The sequence below is a fragment of the Ochotona curzoniae genome, unplaced genomic scaffold (assembly GCF_017591425.1).
Source record: "Ochotona curzoniae isolate NIBS_2020 unplaced genomic scaffold, NIBS_Ocur_1.0 contig_64, whole genome shotgun sequence".
Taxonomy (NCBI): Eukaryota; Metazoa; Chordata; class Mammalia; order Lagomorpha; family Ochotonidae; genus Ochotona; species Ochotona curzoniae.
Window position 1 is genome coordinate 29,388,975 of NW_024466502.1, and position 27,372 is coordinate 29,416,346.

Genomic DNA, 27,372 nt, shown 5'->3' on the forward strand with positions numbered 1-27,372 from the left:
CACAAGAAAGGGCCATTCGCATCTTCCTTTTTTTGCTTGCATGTACGAAGATCTAGATATGTGAAAAAGAAAATTACTGGAAATAAGTATTTTTACTGTCCTTGATGCTTTCCCAACCTTCAGTCCCTGAAAATAGCCTACACTTTTCCATTCCATTCCAGAGAGACAGAGAGACTTAATCGTAAAATATTTTAAAAATTATCCTGTCTTCTTGAGGAAGAATGGACATTAGCACATCAGTAGACTATTCATTTGGGAGACTCTTGTGCCCATAAATATTCAGCTGCTGATTAATTCTCTGACCATTCACCTATTTGTCATAGCTTCCTTAATTAAGGTCCTTAATTGAGGGAATAAATATATCATGATATTGAACAGCTATACTTCCTAAAGCTTTTCCTGCAACCTCGCCCGCTCTAACTCTTAAAATAGTGTGCCATTTAAGCTTCCCAGAGAAAATTAGAAAACTAATCTATTAACGGACTTAATAGCTTCCTAGAAAAATATTGCATCATTCATACTTTTCTTTAAATATTGCCATTTCTATCACTTCCCTGTTGTCTGTCATCACATTCAAAACTAATTTGTTTATTAAGTACATATTTATTCAATTTGCTACATTGGAGGTTCTTTGAATTTGAAAGCATTTTTTGATAATTTTTCACTTATCTTTTAATTCTGATTGCTTACATGATGCATTTTATATCTGATATTCACTATACAATGGTTTGTTGATTTAGTGTGTTTACGTTGTAAACATAGAATATATTTGTTGAGTAAAAAATGTTAGTATTCGTCTTTAGCATTTTATTCTTACACCATGACAAATTTATGATTCAACCATAGCCATATTTAAGAATTCCAGTAAATTTTGTTTTCAACGATAATTCTGGTTTTTATTTAAATAAGAAGCATGAGCTATTTGGGCATTAAGTTTGTTTGTTAAGACTGAATTTCACATCCCGAGGAGTCTCTGAAACAGCCTCATCATTGGTAATGATAATATGCAGTAAGAAATTAATTTAGGATTAATAAATACATGCTTGCAATGAAAACTAAAAAATCAATTGAATGTTAGTATATGCCCTTTTGAAAACAGATAGCAATATGAAATTTAAAATCAAAATAATTTTTTAGGTGAAACACGGGGGCAAAGGGATAAATATGAGCGTAGTTAAGTGAAACAGGTTAGAGTGTAATTCTGAAGAATTATGACAAGGACAACAGAATTCTTGCTCTTTGGGAGTCTCATTCTCCCCAGAACAGAACTAGTTTGGGATACTTACTGAGCTTGCTCATTGGGAAGCAAGATCTCAGTAAAGACAAAGATTTCCGAAAGCAGTAGAACAGAATTTCACTCAGTAATGTTAACTTGTCTCTACACAGAAAATAAGATAGTGTATGTAGCTGACATTTTGTGTCCCTAATGTATGAGAGGTTTACTGGGAAGAACGATATGGTGGAGTTAATAAGGAGACATGTATTAAAGTAGTGAGTGATATATAGCCTGAGAGGGCGAATATCTTCCAGATTGCTGTTGTCTTCAAAGGCCCTGCTCTCTGGCTCTGGGGTTCAAAGCCTAACTCCAGAAGAACAAACAGTATATCCATGGGAAATTTCATCAAGTTTACTTTTCTTAAAGTTTCATCTGTAAAACAAGTACCTTATCATAGAAAGCACTATTATTCTCTGATAGTCAATATTGGGAAATAATTTAAAGGTCATGTCACTTAACAACATTCATTCTCATGGCTCAAGTCTGAGTTTCTGTGAATTCCCCAAGCAATATAACAAACAGAGGATGAATAATGAAATTGCTCTTGCTTTAATAAAAAAAGGGAAAAGTTGTGAAAACTCTTGGCAAAAAAAAATGGGTGTAGGCTGGAATTAATAGATTGAGAGTGTGCATATGGAAGTCTAATTGGACAGAAGTCACAAAATTGACTAAAGAAATGTGTTTAGCTCTGGGACTACAGTGAAACTATGTTATATGCTTGAACATTTCTGAGAGTATATGTCAAGTATCACCCAGAAGATAAATAAGCATTTGATGAAATGTATATGTTAAATAGCTTTATTTACATATTGCACAATATGCCATTTATTCATAAATATACATATGGTTTTACTTTTTAATTAAAATAAATTATTGAAAAGGGATTATTATCCATTTGGTCTAATTTTAACTGTGTATTTGTCTACATTTAACTAAAATTATATTTATGACCATAAAACATTAGATTATAGTTAGAATGTATATATAGTTATGATATGGTACATTTCAGCATGATGGTTTCTGTTAAACTTCTATAATAATGTGTTTAAGGTCTTTGTCCAAAGAAACCATGATATATACTTTTAAGTTACTAATTTTATAATTTATACTGGGGAACATCAATGAGTATATAGCATGTTATATGTCAGTTGCTGTGACAACTTTCTATTATGTAGATCTATAATCAGTATTGAAAGAAATTTAGTTTCCTTACCTTTTATATTTCTAAATGCCTACAGGGAGGAGTCTTCAACTGAAAAGCACAGAGGATGTTGTTTTAGGGTAGAGGATCCAGGTCCTACCGAACTTGAAGGCCGTAGAACCTGGGGTCCCTATATCCAAAAACAAAAACATTCAAGAGTATATTTGTTTGGATTAAAAATAAGTAAATGAAAAATTTCAAACTCTGCAAAATGAATAACATAGAATATAGTCATAAATAATCATTTGCTAATTTCTGACTAGTTTCTGACATTTTGGATATTGGTTTGTGTATGCTGCACTTTTTTATTTAAAAAAAATGTCAAGTGACATGGAGAGAAAAAAAAAATGAGACAAAAAAAGTAGACAGATCTGCATCCAAGGTCCCTGAGTAGATGTCTGTAACAGTCAGTGCTCAGTGAAGAATGGAAGAATCCACCTGCTCTGTCCTGTGGGTAGCAGGAGGGCGCTTGCTGCCCTGAAGCCCGGTAGGTATACCAGCAGGACGCTGGAGAAGAAGCATTGGCAGGTGTACATCCCAGATTCTTCAATGCAGAATGAAAATTTCTCATGTGGCAACTGACTGTGATGTGCTATAACGCACAGCTCAATGTTCCACCTTTTCCTCCAAAGCCACTCATCATGCTGTCTGTGTGGAAAGAGAAAGGATGGACCTGGAAGCAATTGCAGGTGGACAGGGTAGCCAAAGTCTGAGGACACAGGACTGTGAATGTGAATCATGTAAGCATGACCTTGCCCTTCAGACTCAATGCTTCCCAACTCATTTTCTTCTTATTCAAAGCCACAAAATGTCAGGATTTTTTTTTTTTTGTAGTGTTGTGCAGCTGAGGTAAACAAAGAAATAATGATTCTTGCCAAATATGGTCCAAATATTAAATTTTAATAATATTACCAAAGCATATGAAAACATTGCCAGTAATGGGTGAAGAAAGTGAAAGGCCCTTAAACCTGGGCTGTATTAACTCCATGGTAAAGCTAACTATTTTACTAAAGACTAAGAAATGCATCACTCCTTCTCCTCTGAAAATTAATGCTGGTATTGTAATAAAGTCTCACTGTGGCTACGGAGTTGATTTCTCTTGGCTGCTCCATGCCTTACACACACACACACACACACACACACACACATCTATATGTATATGTATATCTATATCTATATCTACCTTTTCCTTTTTCCATTCTCTAACTCAAAAATACCAGATACCTCTCAACCTTTGCTTTATCTCTACAATTCACAAGATCACAGAATAGCTCCATAACTGATTACTGGAGTTTGAAGTGTCTTTATGAAATGCTAATTTCTGAATTTTAAAATCGCATCCAGTTCATCTGCCTGCCTTCTGATGTGAAAATAAGGTGGATCTTTATAAAGATTAGTATTTCACTAAACCTGTGATAGATGTGAGTTGCCATTTATTTTCAAATGTGAATTAACATGGAAATTGTAATATTTCTATTACTGTTAGATTTTTTTAAACTTGGTTTCACTATGAATATAGATACTCACATACATATGTACACTTACAAACATATGTTTTTGTACTCTTTGAATGTAACATCCTACTTTTTTATTATTTAATTACTAGGACAAGGATTATTATCAATTATTATATTATTAGGATAAGGATTACTGAGCTCATTATCACATGATCTTTTTTCCATGTAATAATTCCTAACAAGTAAATGCATGATACTGCATCAGTCTACAGTGTTTTCCTCAGATTAATGATAAGTCCATGCTATAGGAATAAATGTTGAACATGGTGTAAGTTATCTTCTGTTTTTAAACATGCTGTGATGGCAAAAGATTTTCTCATGTTGTCGTTTGTCTTCCATGAAGAAGAAAATTAAAACAAGTAGTCATGTAAGAACACAGCTAGTTTGAAAACCTCACTATCCAATTTTGTTTCTGGAAAGGATTGGAATTGTTTTACATATTTCATAGGGATCTGAGTTGCAAACATTTACATTTCAGTAAATACCACATTTTAAGAATTAGGCTGCCCCCCCCCCCAAAAAAGCCCCCTTATGCTATCAGCACCTTGTTATGTGTGCAAAGATAATTAATTACATCAACAAGGAGGCTCCTTATTGCATTTCATCATTTCATGTTCTTAAGCGTAAATCAATGTTTAAAGTTTTATTACACTTCACTAAGACTTCATGTGTGACTATATGTGTGTATATAGATATAGATATCTATATGTGTATATAGATATAGATATCTATATATATATCTATATACACACATATAATTCACTAAAAATAAGATAGCAAATCTATGGGAGAAATTTAAGCAACTATAGGCACAAACATATAAGCACAAACAATTTATCATCTAGAAATAATGTAAGGTTTTGTGTGTGTGTAAGAAAAGGTGATTAAGAGAATCTGGGCAGCACATTTGAAGAGAATTGCCGAGGAATGTCAATTTGGAATGAAGATGGCATGGCAAGTAGCATTTACCCTTCACGTATTCATCCACATACACAAAGGAATTTCCTTTACATGGGGATTTTGGACACAAACCTTAACAAGGTGTTTGAGACATACGGAATAAGTTCTTTTTAAAAGAAGAAATTGTTTTAGTGATGCCTCAAAGAGGAAATTCTTGCTATATTTGATAGCTCTGAACAATAATGTTACTAAGAGATTAAGAATGGATGTTAAATAACAATTGAAAATAGCAAAGTTAGAAACAGAGCAAAGGACAGTTGTGACAGTTATAGCATTAACAAAGGCACATAGTTTGTTTAAAGCAAATAAAACTACTCACATAGGGCCCTGTGCAGTAGCCTAACAGCTAAAGCCTTCGCCTTGAACACACCAGGATCCCATATGATTTATGGTTCTAATCCTGGTAGCCCCGCTTCCCTTCCAGCTCCCTGCCTGTGGCCTGGGAAAGCAATCGAGGACAGCCCAAAGCTTTGGGACCCTGCACCCGTGTGGGAGACCCGGAAGAGGCTCCTGGATCCTGGGTTCGGCTCAGCTCAGCTCTGGACATTGCTGCCACTTGGGGAGTGAATCATCAGTCGGAAGATCTTCCTGTCTCTCCTCCTCTCTGTTTATGTGACTTTCCAATTAAAATAAATAAATCTTTAACAGAAAATTACACATGTAAAGACATTACAAAACAAAGCCTGGATGAATGTTTTCTATCATCGCATCATTATCATTGCATTCTTCTGCTTCTATTCTTATAGTTCTTTAGAAGCTTCTATAAATGAGGGACTAACCAAATAATTGCTTGCAGCTGAGAGTGATTGATATGATCGAATTCTTGTACTTACGGTTTTTAAAATATTTGCACCTGCAAATATTTGGAGCATAACATTATGCCTTGTCTTCCAAAAAAATCAATAAAACAAGTTAATTATCCCGCATATGTTGTTACATTTGAACAACCCCATTATGCAAATTTTAATGCAAATAATTTCAAACATATTTAAACGAGGTTGCTATTTCAAATATTAATAAAATCTCATTTTAATCTCAAATATCTATAATACTTTGGTTTATAGTTTTAATCTGTGAATAGTAAATAATCAGCAGTATTGATTTCAGAGCTAATTGACAAGCACACACACACACATCTCGTGTGTGCTGCTGAAACATTTTGACATTGTTTAAGTCTTAGGACAAAATATTTTGCACGTTTCAGATAAAATGAATAGAATGTAGGCAAACGAATAATAATGCTATTTCACTCTTTTTCTCCATTGAGAGTAATGTAATTAAAGCAACTGCTTCTTTTACTTTCTAGAAACAAGGTTATGTTTAGGTCATTTTTTCTAATAGAACAAACAAAACTAGAAAATTGTGAAAGTCTCTTCTAAAATATTTTACTTAGTTGGATTTGAAAACTGCTCACCAAGGGGAAAGATACTACTTTTTAAACAACTCAGTCAGGATAACAACTCAGGTTATTACCATAACTGACAGTACAATTGACATTAAACTTAAATTTGCGGACATACGATTTAATGACTTCATTTTTTTTACATTGAAAATGCTAAAAGTAATTAATTTGTATCATTACCAAATATGTCCATAACAATGAATAGAGAAACAAAGAGTAACAAAATACAGGAAAATCAGGAATAAAAGTAACTTGATATAAAAATAACATCAAGAAAGCAAGCAAAAAGCCACCATCTCCTGGAGTTCAATTTGTGAATTCATCACACAATGTTGTCTGAGTTATATCCATTAACGTAGCGAAGGGCAGTCTGTGTTCAAGGTCTGTGTTCTGATTCCTTACGACCGAACACCCCAAGAAAGAGTACAGAGCAACTTAAACACAGATGGATGGAAGCAACTGTAATGACAAGGATGTATGCGTGTGTGGGTACGTATACCTTCCTGACATCCCTCATCTCCTCTGTTGAGAGATCACAGAGGTAGCTGGGCCACAATAGTCACCTGAACACATTGAGTACAGAGCATGGTTTCCGATAGAAAGAATCAGAACCTGTTAAAAATGGAAGATTCTAAGTTAGGGATAGGAAACATTAGCCTCCCTGGAGACATTCAATTGCCAGACAGTATGGAAAAATTGTGAAAGCAAATCAAAAGGTGACAAGCCAAAAGGACAAAGGAGTCAACTCCGAGAGCTCCTGATCAAAGATGTACAGATTGCAGTGGCATCTCCACACCTTGAGCATGGGTTTTGCTTAGGGACTTGTTTCCAAAGAGTGTTGCATAATGATATTGTAGTCACCTTTGCAGTGGTCAGGAGTGGGGAGTTCTATCTTGGTCAGATGATTGGGGAAATGTCTCTTGGAAGGAGTCCCTGGGATAATTTACACCCTCATGTCTTGTGAGAGGAACAGCAGTTTATCCAATGATTCACCTCCTAAACACCTGATGAACACACACACAAAAACCCTGAAAAAATTGCTACAAAATTGAGAGCTATTCAGTCTAAGGACTTCCTCAGCAGTGCTGCTTAAAACTGTCAATTCAATTGAAACCAAGGGATGTCTGAGAAACTGCCATTAACTGGAGAGAATAATAAGACATAAAATGGAACATTGCAGATTCATCTGAGTAGGATATTAGGAAAGAATGTATGTATGTATGTATGTATGTATATATAAATATATGTGTGCATACACACATATATATTACATATTCATATAAATGTACATATAACACAAAATATGACATGCACATGGATGCTGTAATATTTCTTTTTTGGAGGACTTTTTTAGCAGCAATAAACAATTTTCACAAGGAAACTAGATAAGATGCTTTGCATATACTGACATAAATTTCACAAGGAAACTGTATGCATACATAGACATATTTTGCATTTACAGGCACAAAATCAGAAAATCGGGAAAACATCTTTGTATGTATATTTCACTCAGTAGGTTATTTTACACTGATGATGGGTAAAAAGAAATTTACTAAATGTGAAAGATGTCAGCATGGCTATAATATTCACTCGTTAAAGCATATAAGAGGCAGAGAAATGTTATTTTAACATTGATTCTACCAAATTTTAAGCCAGAGTCCATTATATGTCTCATAATGAGTATTTATGTCTATGCGTGTGTTTACTTACATACTAGTCTTACTGCACTGTATAAGCAAGCAGATAAAAACATACACACTGGCTCTGTGTGTGTGCTGATGATGGGGGATATGAGGTAAGAATACAAGCAACCTGTAATGCAAAAAGCTACAGTGAACAACCTTGGCAGTGATTGCTTCTGCTGTTTACTGATTTGTGCAGTGGCTTCCCATCCTGACTTGAACTTCACACATGTGGTCCATAGGCAACTATGAAGTAACAGTATGAGCATCGTGAGGCTAGATGTTACCAGACATTCTAGTCTGCTCTTGACCTCTTAGAACAATTGATCTGGGATACTTTAAACACTGTTGTGAGGGTACTCCAGCGTGCCTAAAAACTTTTATCAGTAATCAGTTTCAATCTGTCAACTACCTGAACTAGCAATTTTGGATATCAGGTATTCCATTACTATTTAGCCTTCAAATGGCTGCAGGCTGCCAGGACTCAGATTACAACCACAGGGAAAGACCAGGAATCAAAACTGCACACCCAAATTCTTCCTGAATTTCAGATTATAAATAATGAAATGTATTTATTTGTTTTAAAATATATGAAATTTGGTTACAGAAAAAGTATGGAAGAGAATAAATGATCATTATTATTTTTCTTAAGTTATTAAGTTTGGGGGTAACTCCATATGGCAGATAATTCAAACATGATTCACTCTTTATGGAAGGGTGGTTATGTGGACATTGTGAAAAGTGAGACTCCTAATTCTGGAAAACCTAAAGCGAGCATTGAGGTAAAATTACCTAATATTTTTGTGCTGAAACCCACTTGCTTCTTTTCCACATTGATTTTCAAGCAGAAGCTCATAGGCATAAACCTAGAGAAGAAAATAATGAGTTACAAATTGGGAAACATACTGATTAGAAAAGAAAAGATTGGCAGATACTGGCCTGTCACCTTTTCACACTCAAATAGCTGGCTTCCAAATTCATGTCGTGATCACCTCCACGTTCTGTTTATGTTGCAGGATCTGGGATGCCTCATTGAGCCTGAAATGTAAATAAGTCTGAACACCCAAGGATCACCTGTTGTGGTTTTTAACATAAAATATATAAGGCAGATAAAATGGAATCATGGAAAGAAAAGTTAAAAGAGAAAAAAATTCAAATCTAAGACAGTTTAAAAGAAAATATCCCTCAAAAGAGATTGGATAATGAATTATTGTGGCAAAAGCACTAATTTCTTCTGGAAAAGATATTGGATCATAAGAAAAATGTCATTAGAATTCAGCCTGGCCCAACTGCAGCTGTCTTTGTGGGCGTTTGAAGTTTAAATCACAAGAAGATCTCGCTGTGACCCCCTTTCATTGTCACATTGTATTTCATATAAATAAATAATCATTTTTCAAAATTTGGAAAATGAAGTGTGATGGACTTCAGTGCAATTTAAATTTCAAACTATGAATCAGAAAACAGAACACAAATTGAGATTGAAATTGGAAAAATAAATTTCAAGAGCACTTGACTAATGTGGCTTGAATTTTAGAAATAAGGAATGAAAAATGGAAATCAGATTATCATCAGCCCAATAATTGAAAATGTTACCTGGCTTATATAATATGAGTTTCCAGACCAAAAAAAAAAAAAACAACAAAAAAGCCCACCAAGAGTCAGGCACAATAAATTGTAAAAGAACTTGTAACAAGACAAATCATTGTGAGATGACAGAGCAGCAGGGATAGAGAGAAAATCCTAAAAGCTTCTGGAGACAATAAAAAAAAAAAAAAACAGGTCATCAACAAAAAGAGCATAAAAGGAATTGCGTTTTGTAAAATAGCAAGCATAGAGTCTAGATTTATGAGGACACTGTAGGCTTACGGCTTCCAGCATCCATCCTGCCCCCTTATTAGGGAGCCTGTCTAAGCAAAAACCGAAGCAAAACTGTATCAGGCTTGAAAGAACAGCTAGATGTCTGAAGGCATCACTGATGCTCAAATTCAGCGATGCTTAAGGCCACGTTCATTTTGTTGACATGTCAGATATATGATAACTAGTTATGTTGGCTTGCTTTTAACCTGGTTTTATTTAGATTTCTCCTATGGTAAGGAATTAAGTAGGTAGTGACCAGTAGAACTAGATTAATCATTATTAACCTCCACATGCAAGCATGTTTGTATATATGCATATATATACAAAACATACATCTATCATATATGTATATATAAAACATGTGCTTTTTATTATATATATTATATATATATACTTATATATATTATATAAGTACTTATATATATATATACTTACTTATATATATATACTTATATAATATATATAATATATAATATAATATAATATATATATTTGTTTCAGTTACACAAAGATAAAAAATTGAATCATCTTGTGAAACAGTATGTATTTTCTGTCAGCTCCCTATAGAGGCAGACAGAAATTGCTAAGAAACTCCTGATATCAGAGCATCTTCGGATGGATACCAGGAAGTAAAACCTAAGATGTGGGTTTATAGGCAAATGATTTACTAAGGACATTATTTTATGGGAAAAAAATCAACATGTTATTAAAATGCAAAATACTAGGTAGGGATCGATTCTCACAACTAGGCAAGCTTAGACATCATCTTGAGATAACTAGTACCGTGCTCACGTGTGCCAAGAAGAAATCTGAGGCTTCCTTTCTTTCAGCATCTGTCAATGCTTCATCAACGGTTGCCCAAAGAGCATGCAAATTTTCTGATGCGTCTAGTTTTCTTGTCTTCTCAGACCAGTACAAGAAGTCGCAAATGCTAGCTGATGGAAAAAGCAAACTTAAACAGATATTAATCATAAAGAGAATGATGAGATGCCTGGTATCATTTTACACTAAGCAGTAAGAAATCTGCATCTTTTTAGTTAGGAGGGAAATAAAGGACTAGTTTTCTATGTCCAAATCAAATGAAAGCACTGGATAATTTTGGTACCTTACATTAGAAAATCAATACACTGAAGCATCTGAAAAAGCCCGAAGCTTCCACCTGGGCAAGTCTGCACACAGCTGGGAGCTGGAACTGGCTCATTGTTGCTGACTTCCATTTCTCCCAGCAGCCACGGAACTACAAGAGCCAATCCAGAGTTTGACTAGTAAGGGTTCACATCTCCTTTTTTTAAAAATATTTTTTTAATTTGTAAAATATTTATTTATTTGTATTGCAAAGTCATATATATATGTGTATATATATATATATATATATATATAGAGAGAGAGAGAGAGAGAGAGAGAGAGAAACAGGAGGAGAGACAAACAGCAAGATCTTCCATCCGTTGATTTACTCCAAAATGACCAAACCAGCCAGAGCTGCACCCATCAGAAGCTTGGAGCCAGGAGCTCTTTCATGTCTCTCACTCTGGTTCAGGTTCCCAAGCCTTTGGGCTGTCCTTGACTACTTTCCCAGGTCACAAGCAGGGAGCTGAATGAGAAACGGGGCTGCCGTGACTCAAGCCGGTACCCATCTGGGATCCCGGCATGCTCAGGATGAGGACACTAGCCGCATTAGCTGCTAGGCCAACGCGACGGGCCCTGGGTTCACGTCTCTGAATCTCATTATGTTAGCATTAGTGCCTTTCAATCTCCTTCTATGTGCTTTTCCCATAAGAATCCTCAAATCTATAATGATTGAAACTGAGCTCCAACTCCCCATATAATAAATGTGTGCTTTGCTAGAACAAATGAACATGTGCTTTGCTGATCATGGTGATCTGGAGCAATAAACTCTGACTGAACTTGGCCTCATGGCCTCTCTGCTAAATTCCGTGGCAGTTTAGCCAGTTTTATTTATTTCAGTTCTCCCCATGACTGCAATGGAATTTTTTATGTTAATTCCTTTTTTCTACACCCACATCTGATCATAACAGTTCCAATTTAAAATATCTGTAAATGGTCACTTGCTCCCTTCTGGCGTTAACTCATAATTGCATCTCCCGAGTTCCTGCCTAATTCTCACATCCCGGATTTTCACACATTCATCTTAGTCTCTCATGTTGTAGCATGCTGAATAGTCTTGGGTTTATTCACTTTGTCAGACAATTCGATTCTACATATGTTTACATATGTTATATGCACAGAGTATATATATACACATATATCCACACACATAAACATACAAGCACACACACAAATGGAAACATAACTGGATTCACATGTAGGTGACCCAGACCCAAATTTTGTTTACCAATGTATTGACGCTTCCTATAGTGAACATTGGAATGGAGCTGGATCCAAGGCTGATAGGAGATACACTGGGTGTTCCAAGGAATGGCCCAACTTGCTACATCACAATGCCACCCTTAAGCAGATTTTTGTATTATATTTGCTTCTGAAAACTTTATTTTTCAGAATCAAACTCTAAAACCTTTGAGGTCTCATCACCTGAGTAAGCACTCATGTCGAGTAACCATTGAGTCAGATATTAAATGAATAAATGTATCAATACATAAATTTTACCTGTATTTACCTATGTTTTAATTTCATTTCAATTGGTATTTATCAGATCCAATGTGATTTTTTAAAATAAAATTCTGGTAACGCAGTAATATTCTCTCCTCCCTCATTTTCTTCTCCCTTTCCATTCTCCCTCCTTTCCTCCTCTCACGGTTTGTTAACTTTCAATATAGTATATTTTAGATTTACACTACAGTGAAAGGCTTAATACCTTTTCCCATGTTTACCTACTTAGAAACCAGAAGTAGAAGATTCTTTTCAAGCTTATTTTTAAAAACAATTTCTTTTGACCTTCATCTGTGATAGCTCCTGGATAATTTTCTGGCACTGAACAACCTCAAATTTAATTCTGCCACAACAGGCTGTGGTTAGGATAAAATAAATTATGAAAAGATCTATTGATAGATTTGAACACTCTTTTAGACAGTGCACAGCTTGACACGTATTTGTCATAATCAACGGTAGACACTTTTGCGCTCATAATTACTTTAAGAAAACATCGAATGATCTAATTGTCCAATGATGTGAGGAAATAAAAGTGACAACAACAAAGTACTCACATTAAATGTTCAAAGCTTATGAAACTGAAAACACTGTTGATGGATGAGCTTTTTTCACAATTCCTTCCCATCCCCACACATAATTTCAAAGTCAACAATGATAAAAGCAAGCAGCGCTATGAAAAGTGTGTTTTCTACTTTTGTGGGAATGCAAGTGCTTACCATGTAAAGATGGTTTTATTTTGCTTACCCACTTTTCTGTGTCTTCAGGCACACCACATGCAAACATAATCACACATGTACTCCAGACATACACACACAAGTATGTACATCCTGTCCTCTGCACAACTCCATGTTCATGTGACGGGCAGGAGGGCCACTACCAAAATGACACAGCAGCTGAGGCTGCTCCAAGCCGAAACAGAAGCCCAGCCTTCTTCTCCTGGCTCCCAGGGACCCAATACTTAACCGACTCTTGTTGCCTCCCATGCATTTTATTTTACTTGTTTTTGGATGTATTTATTTTTATTGGAAAGGCAGATTCACAGAGAGGAAGAAAGAGAGGAAGATCTTTCATCCCCTGGTTCACTCCCCAAGTGGCTGCAATGGTTGGAGCTGAGCCAATCCGAAGCCAGGAGCCAGGGGCTTCTTCTGGGTCTCCCATGCAGGTGCAGGGTCCCAAGGCTTTGGGCTGCCATCGACTGCTTTCCCAGGCCACAAGCAGGTAGCTGGATGAGAAGTGGGGCCACAGAGATTGGAACCAGTGTCCGTATGAGAGCCTGTTGCATTCAAAGTGAGGACTTTAACCACTATGCAGTCGTGCCAGACTCACCTTCCAAGCATTTTAACAGGATATTGGATCAGAAATAGAATAGACAAAGCCTGAACAGGCACTCTGATATGGGTGCTACATCAAAAGCAGTGGGCGTATCTACTTGTCTGCAACGTGCAACATTGACATTGGCTTGCTTGTGTGCTGGCTTTTTGTTGTTGTTGTTGTTTTTGTTGTTGTTGAATAACTATATTCATAGAGATGTCAGGTGCTCTGCATTGATTTGTCATGGGAAACTTTTTTTTAAAGAGTTGAATCTGCCAAGTCCACAGAAACAAATACAGGTTCTAACTGAAATCAGAATATTTTAGCACAAACTCTAATTCCTAGACCTTGTAAAAACAAAACAAAACAAAAAATGAAAGTACACATAATTTCACAAATCTGTTATGACAAGCTTACATTTCTGTATTAACAATTTTTTTACTAAAGAAGTTCAAATATTTGAATCATTTAAGCCCCATATTTTTCTGGCAAAGAGATCTCCTACATGAATAGTTTCTGAGAGTATAAGAAATTGGAAGAGTCCACACACGAATCAGTTTCTTTTATGAATCACTAGTGCCAAGTAGTGACTTTGGATTCAATCCTGTGGAACATGTGGTTTTCCTCCTGACATTTCCATCTTTGTTTCAGAGATGACATTTGTTTTTCAATTTGTTCTCTTTGCTGCCACAACGACTTCCAAACTGGCAATGCAATTATCACCTTGTGGTCTGTGGGAGCACTTACCGCCTCCTAGTGACCCCAGGAGAGCGCCCAGAGGACCTTCCTTGCCCCCACTTACCTGCTAGGAGCATACACCTCAGAGCCAAGCTTCTTCCTTCTGCACGTTTGTTAGGGGAGGATGAACAAGAAGGATCAAAAACACACAAAAACATTTTGACACGTAGACTTCCATTACCTATAATAATAATTCAGAGTCACAGAAACAAAACGGATCAGTCTCTTGCATACTAAATGAGATAGCTGTTGGGCAGAAAAAAACATATACTTATCAACTAGGACACAATAATAATAGTTCCACTGTAGTCTGGCCAATTCAAATTTAAATGCTCAATTTAGTCTTTTATTTTATGCTGAAATTAAATTATGTATTTTTCTTATTCTTTTCATATCATTCATCAGTAGAGCATCGATACACCTCCATGTTGCTTTCCTGACAAGGATTAAAAATTTTGCTCAATGGTTCTAATTTCAAATACTGAGCTCTCTAATATTCTGACTTATTCAGGAATTCAGATTTTTTTTTTTTAGAATTCAAAGTACCAGCGTACATAAAAAATATCAGCTAGCAATCAATTCGTAGTATGCTCTAAGAGATTGACCAGCATTCTGAAATCCACATGGAGAAATGAAAGGAAAAGCTTTAGAGCTCATGTTTTATTTAATTGGAGATATTTTAGCAGAAATAGGAATTGTGCTATAAGTTACCTTCTATCAATGAAAAATACATATTTATATTGATGTTGCTGCATAACATAAATTTTAAAAATCACCTATAACCTCATTATATGTAGGTCAAAAATTACTTTTTAAGAAGAGAATGAAATGTTTTTATTTATGTATCTGTCTTTTTGTTCTAAGAAATTTTTATTTTAATTATTCAATTATACACTTGAATTTCAACATGGAATCATAGAAAGTTTAACTCATTAAACAAATTTGATAAAGGTTGAGAATAGTAAATGCCTTTATCAAACATATCAAAAAGAATACTTATTAAGAACAATCCCAATCTCACGAACAGTGGTATTTTTGTTTATCAGAATATTTTCAAAGAGTTTCCGGTTACTCACTTTGCATTTCAAAATGTGCTAATGATATAAAAGAATATTCAGTAATATTTTGGTATCCAAGGTTTAAAGCATAAAGATTGGAGGTCTCATGTTATTAACTTATTGACAAACTTCTAAGTCAATTTAGCTAAGTTTAGATCCTAATATTCAATAAGATCCAACTCACCATAGTTTCTATTATCCTGTAGCAATATTTCATGATCAGACTATTCTTCGGAGCATGTATTAGGGAAAAAAAATGATTTGAAGTTCCTTCCTGCTGTGATTTTTATAGGATGAGGTCCAAATATCCCCAAACTGGTATGTTATAAATTAGTTGCCCTACGATGTGAGGAACTCAATCGAATTGTGAAATTCTGGAGATAGAAGTAATGGATGGTCACTGGATGTTTCGAAGTGTGTCTTGGGGGGGTAATTCTCATTAGGATAACATGTACATGGAGTTGCTGTACATGTCTAAGCACCTAGCCAGCGTCCTGGGCTCACTTAACGCCTGTTCTTCTGCACAGGCTCCACCACAGTCATACTGAAGTTTCATCTCACAGCTTAACAAATGTGGCCGCACAATCTCAGTCACTGAGTCTAAGAAAAACAACAAAACCGATGTAACCTATTTTCATAAGTAGCTGACTAAAATACTGCCCTTGAGATGCTGATTCATAAGGCTGAAACAAACACTGATGCATTGTCCCTCAGTGCCTTATAAAATTAGCAAAAAAAAAAAAAACACTGAAGAATATTCTATTGATGTTCACATAAACATAAACCAACAATTCGAAGACCCTGGGATTTCCAGTGAGAAGACTCAGATCATGAAACAGAATTAAGGGGGGGAGGAGTGTTGAGGAAAGCAGAGAATGGAAACACAGATGTTCTCATCCCTACATCTAAGAAAAATTCAATTTTCAAACAACAACAACAACACAACCAATCCAGAAAGCAGAGCATTGAGAAGTATCCTCACTTTTATTTTCTTCAAGGCTAAAAGACATAATAAAATTGCATGTATCCTCATTGGAAGCAAAATCAGATTTTAAGTAAAATGTAGAGTAATTTTAGAGTTTGATAAATAAGATATGTCTTCTGAATGACAAATGCAGTAAATGTATTTTACAAGACACATTTGAATAATTACAATTACTGCAAAATATGTCATTGGAGTTAAAGAATCAGTATTATTTTTTAAAACAAACGTGATGCTATAACATCTGTAACTGTACAGGTACACATAAAGCTACATTGTAATCCACATCAAAAACCGATTGTATTTACCAACATCCCTTGGTTATTGTGCAATACATGACTCATGATCTGGTGTTAACAGCTTCATTCTCATGTGTTGCAAATGAAAGATTTATTAAATTTTATTTTTGATAATTTTTACATAGTTGATTAGGGTGTGAAGGGTCGAGTGCTGAAGGAAAGTGGGTGAGACCATTGTTTTCACATTCTCTTTTTTCCTTCCTGTATCCGGGGGAAAGGGGAGATAAGGACAAAAGAACACCCAGCCTCTCAACCATCCCAGGGTCCCCGATATGAGGTATGCTCCGCAGAGTCTGTTTGCCTAGGTATTCACTGCCAACACTTGGCCGGGGCAGTTGATCAATTTATTCTGTCTTCTGTTATGCTGCCAGGTAATCTCCTGGTAATCTCCAATGCACTGCCACATCCTCTGTGTGCATCTGGATATGCTATCCACTCCTCCGTCTAGGTCACTTAGGAAGCCAATCTGAAATATGCACTCCACATTCAGGCCTGGCACCTGTAATTTTCTCCATGGTTGGACTTTTCAATTCAGAAGTTTAATTGGGGGGATTCCCAAAGAAATCTCATCTGAGATGAGCCCATAACTGAGTCTTGTGTGTGCATGCCAATACAGAGCCCAGCACAATCCGTCACCCAAATCGGCCTATGTACACACTGCTAGTTTCAATCACCAGCTCAGTTCTGTCTCCAGCCCTGTCATCTACACAAACTAATGGGTGCTGAATTCCAGCCTGATTTCACCCACTACACACTGGGCCCTCATGCAAACCAGTTAATAGTGCATCTTAGTTGGGGAGAACTGCAATAACCCCCACCAAGACCTGCTCACTTCCCTGGTTTCTGTGCTTGCCAACATAAAGAGCAGACTGGCCCAGACTGCCCCACATCTCATTCCACTCTCCTACACACCAATGGGCAATGACACCTGGTTGAACACAACCAGCCCCACTGTCCAGACCACACTGATGCCAGCAGATACCACTTTCTGTCTAGCCCATGCCAGTCCCTAGTTCTGATTTCCATGCTCACCAGTGGGAGTTGCAGTCCGTAAGAGATGTGCCCACATTTCCCTAATGGGCTCAATCCCATTGCTTGTACTCTGCAGGTGATTCTGCAGTTTAGCGTGAAAGAGTTTGCCCCTCCTCCTGCCCCAGTGTTAGCGTCTGCTAGCTGATGCTGTGGCAAAGCCAAAAAAACCCTCATCCACTCTAGCTTATGCATGTACCAGAAGGTACAGTCTGCGCAGCCTGGCTTTTCCCCAACTCAGCTTACATGCAGGCCAACAGGTATTGTAACCCTAACCAGTCTGGTCTGCCCCCATTCCAGCTATCACATTCACCAGTGAGAATAGTGGCCCAGTGGGGGAGCCCCCGCTACCTAATTTGTCCCCACTCCCTGGATTTCACTTATTTTGGTTGGTCACTGCAGCCCAGTATCGCACAGCCCACCTCACCTCAGCATTTGCCACTGCGTTCCATAGCCTGGTCCAGCCAAGCCCATCCCCCAGTTCCAGTTCAAGCTGGTGGGGGCTACAGCCTAGCCAGCCCAGCAAGACCCCAGTTCCAGTTCTAATGTGAAATGGCTGGTTTTGTGGCCTTGTCTGGCATGACTGATACACCATTCTGGTTCTAGGATTTGCCAGTTGGTAATATGAACTGGCCCAGCATGTCTCACCCCAGACCCAATCCAAAAGTAAGCAGGTGGGCACTGTAACCTGACCTGGTCTGGACTGGTCCTTTTTCTTGGTTCTTATGCTTACCTGCAGGGACTGTGTCCGCACAGAAGAGTTCCCCAAGCTCCTCCAACAACACTTTTCCCAATGCCAGATTTTGCGCACATTGGTGGGTCCATGGCTCACACCTACTTAATCTACCTTCTAACCTAGCAAGAACAGTAGTTTTTCCTGACTAGCCCTCACCCATTTCAGTTCTTACTGTTGGGTGCTATAGCCTAGCTAAGCCTAGTCCTCACCCAGACACAGCTCACACATGGCTCAGCAGGGGCAGAGATGTAGCTCAGCTTGTCCTACATCCACCCTGATTCTCATGAGCACCAATGGGTGCTAGAGTCTAGCCCAGTCTGGCACACCCCAGATGCAGCTCACACCTGTGCTGAGAGACACTGCAGCCATGACTATATCAGATCACAACCTCCAGTCTGGTTCCCGCTCTCACTAGTGGGAACCAAAATGCAGCTAGTGTGTCCCCTTATTTCCCCAACTAGGCTTCTTCACATCCACTGAACTCTCATTTGCCAGTGGTTGCTCTGACCCGACTTGGCATAGCCCCTCACCTGTCTCGGCCTGTGTCTTCAGATGCTGCATCCTGGTCTGGTCTGACAGGCCCCAAGTCTTCTCCTTGGCAGGTGCAAGAATCTGGCCCTGCTCTATCTGCTTCTATCCATAGCTCATGAAATCAGTAGGTGTGACAACCTAGACTGCATGACCTATACTGCATTCTGGTTTCTGCACTTGCCAATGGGCTAAGTTTTGCTTGGCCCTGCCTGAACCTCCCTCTCCAATACCAACTCTCACACAGCAGGAGCTTCTTTGCCCAGTCTGCCCAACACCCAGGGCTGGACCACGTGCTATGACCTACTAGGAGAGTTTCCCAAGTTCCCCCAATTGGTCCACTCCCAGACCCAGATCTCATGCATGCCAACAGATGCTAGACCTGGCATGGCCTTCCCCATTCCTCCCAGCCTTTGTATGAGCTGGTAAATGTTGTGACCCAATCCACCCTGCATCCTGTGTTAGGATGCTCATGCAAGCCTGGAACCACCACACCTGTTTTCAGCCTTAGTTCCGTGAATGTTGGTAAGTTTCATGATCACACCTATCTTAACCTTTTACAATCTTGACTAATAACAACCAGCGGGACTTGTCATTCTGGGTTGGGCCCACATATCCCCCACAAAATCCACCCTGGGACCTGGTTCTGTTGCACAATGGTTGGCATCATGGCTTAGCCAAATGCGACCCATCTCCTAATCCAGCACTCACTGTCAGGTACTGGGATCTTGCCCTGCCAGACAGGATCCCAGCCCTAGCTAAAGTGTGGCCTGGTGTGTGGTGGTCATCAGTGTTCCATGCTAACAAGCCCAGTTCAGTTCTCCCATGTGGGCTGGAGCATTGGTCTAAACAATAAAAGCCTTTCGATCTTTTCCCTCCAAACACCAGATCTTAGTCCCCTCGCTTACCTGCAAGTACAGTGACCTCATAATTAGGAGTTCCTTAGGAGTCATTCCTTACCTGCAAGTTACTCCCAGAATGGTCCTCCATTCCCCATATCCCCTTGCTCCTTTCCATAATCAATCTACAATCCTTGTGCCCAGGAGTGCATGGGTTCTCCAGCCCAGCCTTCAGAAGTCCAGCGGGTGGTGTGCTGGTCTGGTGTTCTGCCGCCCACTGGGGTCCAAAGCTCCTGGTACATGTGCTGGCCTGGTGCCTTACTCCTTCAGACATCCAAGTTTCAGACCTGTTGAAGTCTTTAGGCCTGGTCCACCAGCACACCAGAGCAGTGTGCTGACCTGGGGCTCTCCATGAAACGCCTCACCTCATCCAGGGCCAATCACATAAGGAAATTCCCAGATTTGCTCCACATGCCTGGAGGTGAGCTCCCAGGTCCCCACGTGCCCACCAGTGCTATGCCCCTAGCCTTTCTCCTACTTAAGCCTGCATCTTCAGGCCCTGCCCCCATGGGCACCAACCGCCTCTCCTCCTCAGACTGGTGTGTGCTGGTGTGGGGGCATGGTGGCCGCTCACTGCCTCTGGCAAACAGAAGATTTACCAAGGTTAAATGAAGAATCTAAGACAATATTGACCAGAATATACTTCATGTAATGACAATTAGAGATTTGTCATTTGTTCATTTGAATTTTCTTCCTATGCCATTAAAATTACACCAGAAATAAAAGTAAAATGAAAAAATAGTACATGCTGTTAAAAAAATGTGAAAATATGATCGCATGTACTTCTATCAGAATCTATGTAGGTTCATTTTAAAACGTGCCTAATACCATTTTTGGTCAGTGACACGGGAAAATTCAGAGGCTTCCCCTTGAATTATTTCAAATTAAATACAACACTGCTGATAAAAACAGGATGGTACTAAATTAGTAACAAACTATAAATAAAAATAATGTAACCCCGCCATTACTCTGGAAAAAACATACGATATTAGCATAATAGCATGAGTACACGCACAAATTATAGAACCTCAATTAGTGACACAGCAGAGTCAAAAGATAAGCTTGTTTTGGCTCAACGTGATTTTTAAATCAATGCATATTTTATTTATAGTTCATACTTTTGAAGACCTCTATGTATCAACACTGTAGGAAACAAGTATATAAACAATGGAATAAATTAAGAACCATGTGCTTTATTTCAACATATTAATTACAGCAATCAATTTGTATTTTTAGTAAACAAATGCCTCGGAGGCATGATGCTTCTTTTCTAGAAGCAGAGTAATTTTTATAAAAATTCTTTCAGTTATCTATTGTTAAGTTGACAAATGCAAATAAAAACATGGAATAAGAGAGTAGAAAAGAGAAGAGGCAGATGTATGTTCTGGTTTATTCACCAGCAGTCCACAAATACAGTTGGAACCAGGCTGACGCCATAGGCTTAGAGATCCTAAAGACCCAGGCCCGTAGCCAATATTTGCAGTGCCTCAGTATGCGCATTCACAGAAAGCGACCTTGAAGCAAAGCAGGAGTCAAACCTACAAACTCAAATAAAGAATGTGGGATTCTCAAGTGGCATGGTGACTTCTGCGATGGATGTCCACCCTCAAAACTAATCATAATTAACAGAACTTTCAATGAGCACATTACTGTCTCTGCTTATATACATCTTTCTCTTCTTCATAAAAGTTAAATATGAGTACTGGGAGATTGTAAGATTGAAAAGAACTCTACGCATATCATCATTTATTTTACTTAAAGTGTATAAAGCTGTGGAGTGTTGAGTTTTTGCAAAAATTGCCTCCGTTCTTCACTGCCACTCTGCATTAAGATTTTCTATTCCTTGAAAGAATAAATTTATTCTGTACCCTTGCTGTCAAAAACAGCTTTCTTTGACAACAGAATGCAGGGTATGGGGTAGTGTCCCAGATTTAATCCTAGGCCTCAATTCACTTCATGCACTACATTTTCTCAAAAATACCCCAAAGGAAAGAGAGAGATTGATCGTATGATGAGAAATTATGTGAAACAAAGTGAGAAGTCCCAGTTGAGGACAGTGTAAACCGTGCCACCCTCAGCTGACTTCCGAGCTGTTTGAGGACATATAAATAAAACCAGACGCTGTGAGCCACACTCAGCACAACACTGCAGTGCCTCCCAGATTAGCAAATGGCTCAGGAGCAATGAAAAACTGTTAGTATTTTAAGCTACTGAGTTGTAGTTAGTTGATTACCTAAATTATTTTTATTAATCAATGCAGTTTCTATTGATTATATATATACATATATGTACGTGTGTATATATATATGTATACATCTTATATCTTTTTCATTTCCAACACATAAAAAACTGAGACAGCAACATGTTAACATGCCTGATGATTCGTGTGCAGAAGAGTTGTGATCCCAACCCCCACACTTCCCGCTTCATAAATGTCTACATGCATTTTTAAGGATTTCATGATCATAGCTACCAAACAAATGGTTACAATACAAAAATGGCCTTTAAAAAACATTTAAAAAAACGTCACCAGTGATTAATGTTATAATTCCTACATTATTGTATATTGTGGGGATTTAATTATGGGATATATACAAAGACCTTTAAAAAGTTGATGAGCACAGTAGGACATATTGCTTTCAGTTTCAAAGAATGTGGTGTGTGTGTGTGTGTGTGTGTGGATGTGTGTTTTTCATAGCCTTTTCATTTCTTTCTTTGAATGTGTGTATCTGATTATATATGGCTACTAAGACAGAAGTCAGTAACATAAATGGAAAAAATATAAACATATCTACAGTCCATGATGGAAGTGGGTTGCATTGGCAGAATGAGTAAGAATTCATTTTTTTTTCTGCTTCAAGTGATAACTAAGCTTATAACGTCTTTGGTTTCAACCGATCTTCAAGACTTCTTATTATGAAAATCCAGTCCATCTGTAAGGTACATTTGTGCTAGAATTTAGGAAACAAAATAATTTGTTTCTAAATATACATGAATGATGAAATGATTTCTGCAAGACTTACCCTCTATACACACCCTGTTGGCCTGGGTACATCTTAGGGTTCTACCACATTTGAGACACACTCCTCCTAACTGGGAAACTAACTGCTCAAGCTTCAAATATCACGGGGCAATAACCTCAACCCTGGGACACCATGCTGTACTTTGCCTTTTCCTGGAATTTTAATTTCACTATTGTGTAACTAAGGATATGCTTAGCACTGTAGTCTAGTCAGATTAAAAACTTTGTTAAACTGGATAACATGCAGAATTTTGCTGAAGTGAGATAATTAAAAAAAAAAAGACATCCTTTTAAGTAGCTGAGGGGAAAACAGCTAGTATAGTTAGACTGAAGTAGGCATGAGTACATATGTACATATGTCCATGAACATTTTTTTTTCCAATAGATTCTTATTGTGCAGATACATGGTGTCTTATAAAGCATTGCCTTGAGTTTTCAAAGAGTATTTCTTCAGCAAATTGGAACAGAGGGATAGATAATAATGCTGCTAGGCAGCTCCAGAATTTGCTGAATCAGAATATATGAATGCTTTTTTGTTTCTACTACCTATTTGATTCAAAAGAAAGGCAAATATTTATTTTCTCAGATTTGTGATAACTAATATATAGGGAACAAAAATGTAATGCATATAAGTGAAAATGAAACTTTAAATTTTATTGTTTATAAATGCATATATGCTTTTGAGAATTTTTTTTCTACTTGCAACTTGTTGCATTTTTATTTAATGTAGAAGTAAGCTATTGATGAAAAGTAATTGAAAGTATATTACTGCAACAATTAAAGGGAAAATAAGAAAGGAAGTACGAGGGTGTAAGTGAGGGAGAGAAGGTAGGGAGACAAGTATTTTTAGATTTTTTACATAAGGGATTTATTCCCTTGAAGTACATGCACATTATTGGCAAATTTGAAAATTTATTTTTCTGTGAATAACTCATAAGAAGTGAGTTTTTTATATAGAAACTGGATCACTAGAATATTGAGAGAAAATAATGTTTATTCAGCACCAAGAATTTTTTCCCATGAAATTTGTGGTTTAGAAGACAATTTCTCTGTTTATAAATTCTCTTTTCACAGTTCTGACAGCCCCATTACAAATGACATAGCATCAGTGGTCCCGGCGTCCATCATGAGAAAATGCATTATTCATTTACTTTATGAATGAACTTTAAAACAAAAGTGTCATAGATTGTCTTCAGAAATTGAAAATATGTATATATATATATATATATCTATACAAGAAAAGTGTGTTCCATTATGACCCTGAAGAACCTAAGTGTTCCCTGCTTATGTGATTTCTGCTTTGCTTGCTTGGCTGGGAGCTGTGTGAACTCCAGGCCTGACAGTCTACGTGACATCTGGCAGGTCACACAGGCGGAGCACTCCTCAGGAAGGAGACCTCTGGTGTGCTTGTTAGATAAGTTGTTCACTGCCCTATAGCCCACCAGCTTGTACCTTTTGGAAGTTGCTTGCTTCAAATCCACCAATAGAAGCCTGCCAACTTGCTCTTTTTGAAACTTAACGGTTAAACTGGCCAATCAAGACTGTATCATTATATGGAATTGGCTTGAAATGTGTAAGAACTCTGTGCTGCTCAACCTCACTCATTTTTTTTTTTCTGCCCTGCTGTTCCTGCTGCAGGAACCTAGGCTGGGAGACCTAGGTTAACCTGAATAAACTGCCCTTTATGAATTAGCACCAATTTCAGGCTCCTGATGGGGTTTGGGGATCGCAAAATCCGGCACAACACCACCTTTCAAGTTTTTTGTACTTAAATTATCGGTTACTGTAGTACAGTGTATATATTTTTGTTTTATGATGAGGCAAGTTTTACTATCAGAGAAAAAACAGAAACATATACAGAAATACACTCTAGAATCCGTGAGCTTTTACATACATTAGCTGCTTATTATTAATACAATATTTCTATATGGACATTTTATAATTAAAATAACATCTGGGAATAGATATTAATTCATGACAGCATGGTTGAATAAGGTCTTTCTAATTTGATGATGAAAAGTTTCAGTTTCTAAGTATTCTGTTTGTATAGCAACATTCCTGAGATGCAAAAGTGTGTTGCTGGTAGAAATACATTGTGATGTATTAGAGCTCAAGCTTTTCTGCATAAGTCATTTCACAATCTTTTTCTTCCTCCAAATTTTAATGTATATATATATATATTACAAGAAATTTACCTACTTTTATTATATATAAATCAATAATTTACAGTGCTTTTAGATAAGTAGGAGACATATAAAGCATTCATAATATGTAAGAAAGTTTTATTAATAATAATAATAGAAAAAACTGTTAGGTGGCTAAGATCAGCTGAATAATTACAACCCAAACAATAGAAGATAAAGTGAGAAAATGACAGCTCTCAATAAAATTTCTCTAACAGATTAACAGGAGAGTTAAATAGCAGGGCGGTCAAAAAGTGAAGCTGAGATAGGCAAACTCACATCAGGTTAACTGAGTTCGTCAAATGTGGATAAGGTATGACATATTCTTTTAAGTTTCACCGGCAGAAGCTGCCTGTAAAAATACTGCTGCATCGCTAAAGGCTTATTTAGAGTCAGTCAGTTTAGTTCCATGATGAAGCAAGTGGTGGAGTTTTTTTTTTACTTTTACTCTCCCAGTCCACATACAGTTTTCATAGAGCAGTGTATCACAAAGCATTTGAGACAGGGGAAATAAGAACAAATAAAATCAGTTCTGTAATCTGAGCAGGAAATAAAGGGTAATTGTAGAATCTACTGTGCTTGAATGTCCAGCTACTTTACCATAGTCCACGTGCCCTTTATCCTAAGGTAACACTCCAAATCTCGCATTCTCCATAAAGATGGCTTATAGTTTCAGTGCCTGATACCATTTGTTCCTGAACAGTAGAAAAAATGTCTAATTTATCACTGAGAGCCCTTGTCATTACGGGATTATTTTTTGTTTGGTTCAGGGCATTAATCTTTGAGTACAAAGTAGTTTAGGTTTCTAGCTTGTGCAGTGTGTAGGCAGTCCAAATGCTTTGTTTTAATAGAAACTACATAATTCTTGTTTTATAAGTGAGAAATATTTACATACATATCTTCTATCTTCCTTATAATTTTGATTTGCATGATAACATGAAACAGGTTGTTCTGAACTTTATTGTATGTATCTCACCTCTCTTAGAAGATAACATCAATAAATGCAATAATTGTCGAATGGGCACAATTAGGATCATAATGATATCTTCTCAGAACGAAGCTAGGAACAATTCCACATATTTACATGAATATATGTGAATGTGTATGTAGATAGTTTTACATAAGGCTTAAATTTTCAATTGTAATTTTTTGTAAGCATTGATCTCTGTTCTAGCTATTTCACTGGTCATCAAAAGAACATTAGTAAGATGTTTTACTTGTTTGTATATGTCAATCACTCATTGTAAATGTGTATAGGACAGACCTTGGTTGATTTATGCAACCACAGAGATCATTAAGAAAGTTTAAAAAATAAACTACAAAAATAATTCCTGTGATATTTAATTTTGTTATCTATGTACGATTCATTTCTCTGGGCAAAATTTCCTTTTTATTGTATTTACTGCGGTGTTCCCCTGCAGCTAAACTTCTCGGTTAAGACATGAAAAATTTCTGTACTTCATTGTCTCACGTTGCCCTTCAGAACGTGCTCTTCAGCATCTCTGACCTTGAGGTTCGGCATGTTTTTCTGTGAATTGTCTGGGAAATTCTCCAGTTGTATTTGGAACACAGCCAGGAAGGTGAGGAAACTTTGCACGGAGCTAGAGAGACTGCTGGGTGGGTCAGAAGAATGCCAGGGAAGGCCAAGAACATCAACCCTCGGGAGACTCTGAACATATACCCTGAGGTCAATACATGTCATCATCGAACCTTCAAAGTTACCAAGGTGAGGAAAGCAATTTTGCATCATTCCTCCATTCCTCATCATCTGTCTGGCTTTCTTAACATTCTCTGTGAAGGAGATAAACAGTACAATAATGCAAATGTTATAATATACTATATGGTTATATAAGAGTGCTCAATCACAGCATACTAGCAGTAGGTGTTAAATTACAATTAATAACATAAAAATACCCATTCATTCTTTCTCTGTGTTATGTACTTTATAGATCACTCATAGGAGTAATGTCACTCATCACAATCTGTAGTATTATTATGCAATTTTGTTGATATAAAATGTGAGGGAAAAAAGTGCAAATTTACATATATTATTGAGCCAGGAAG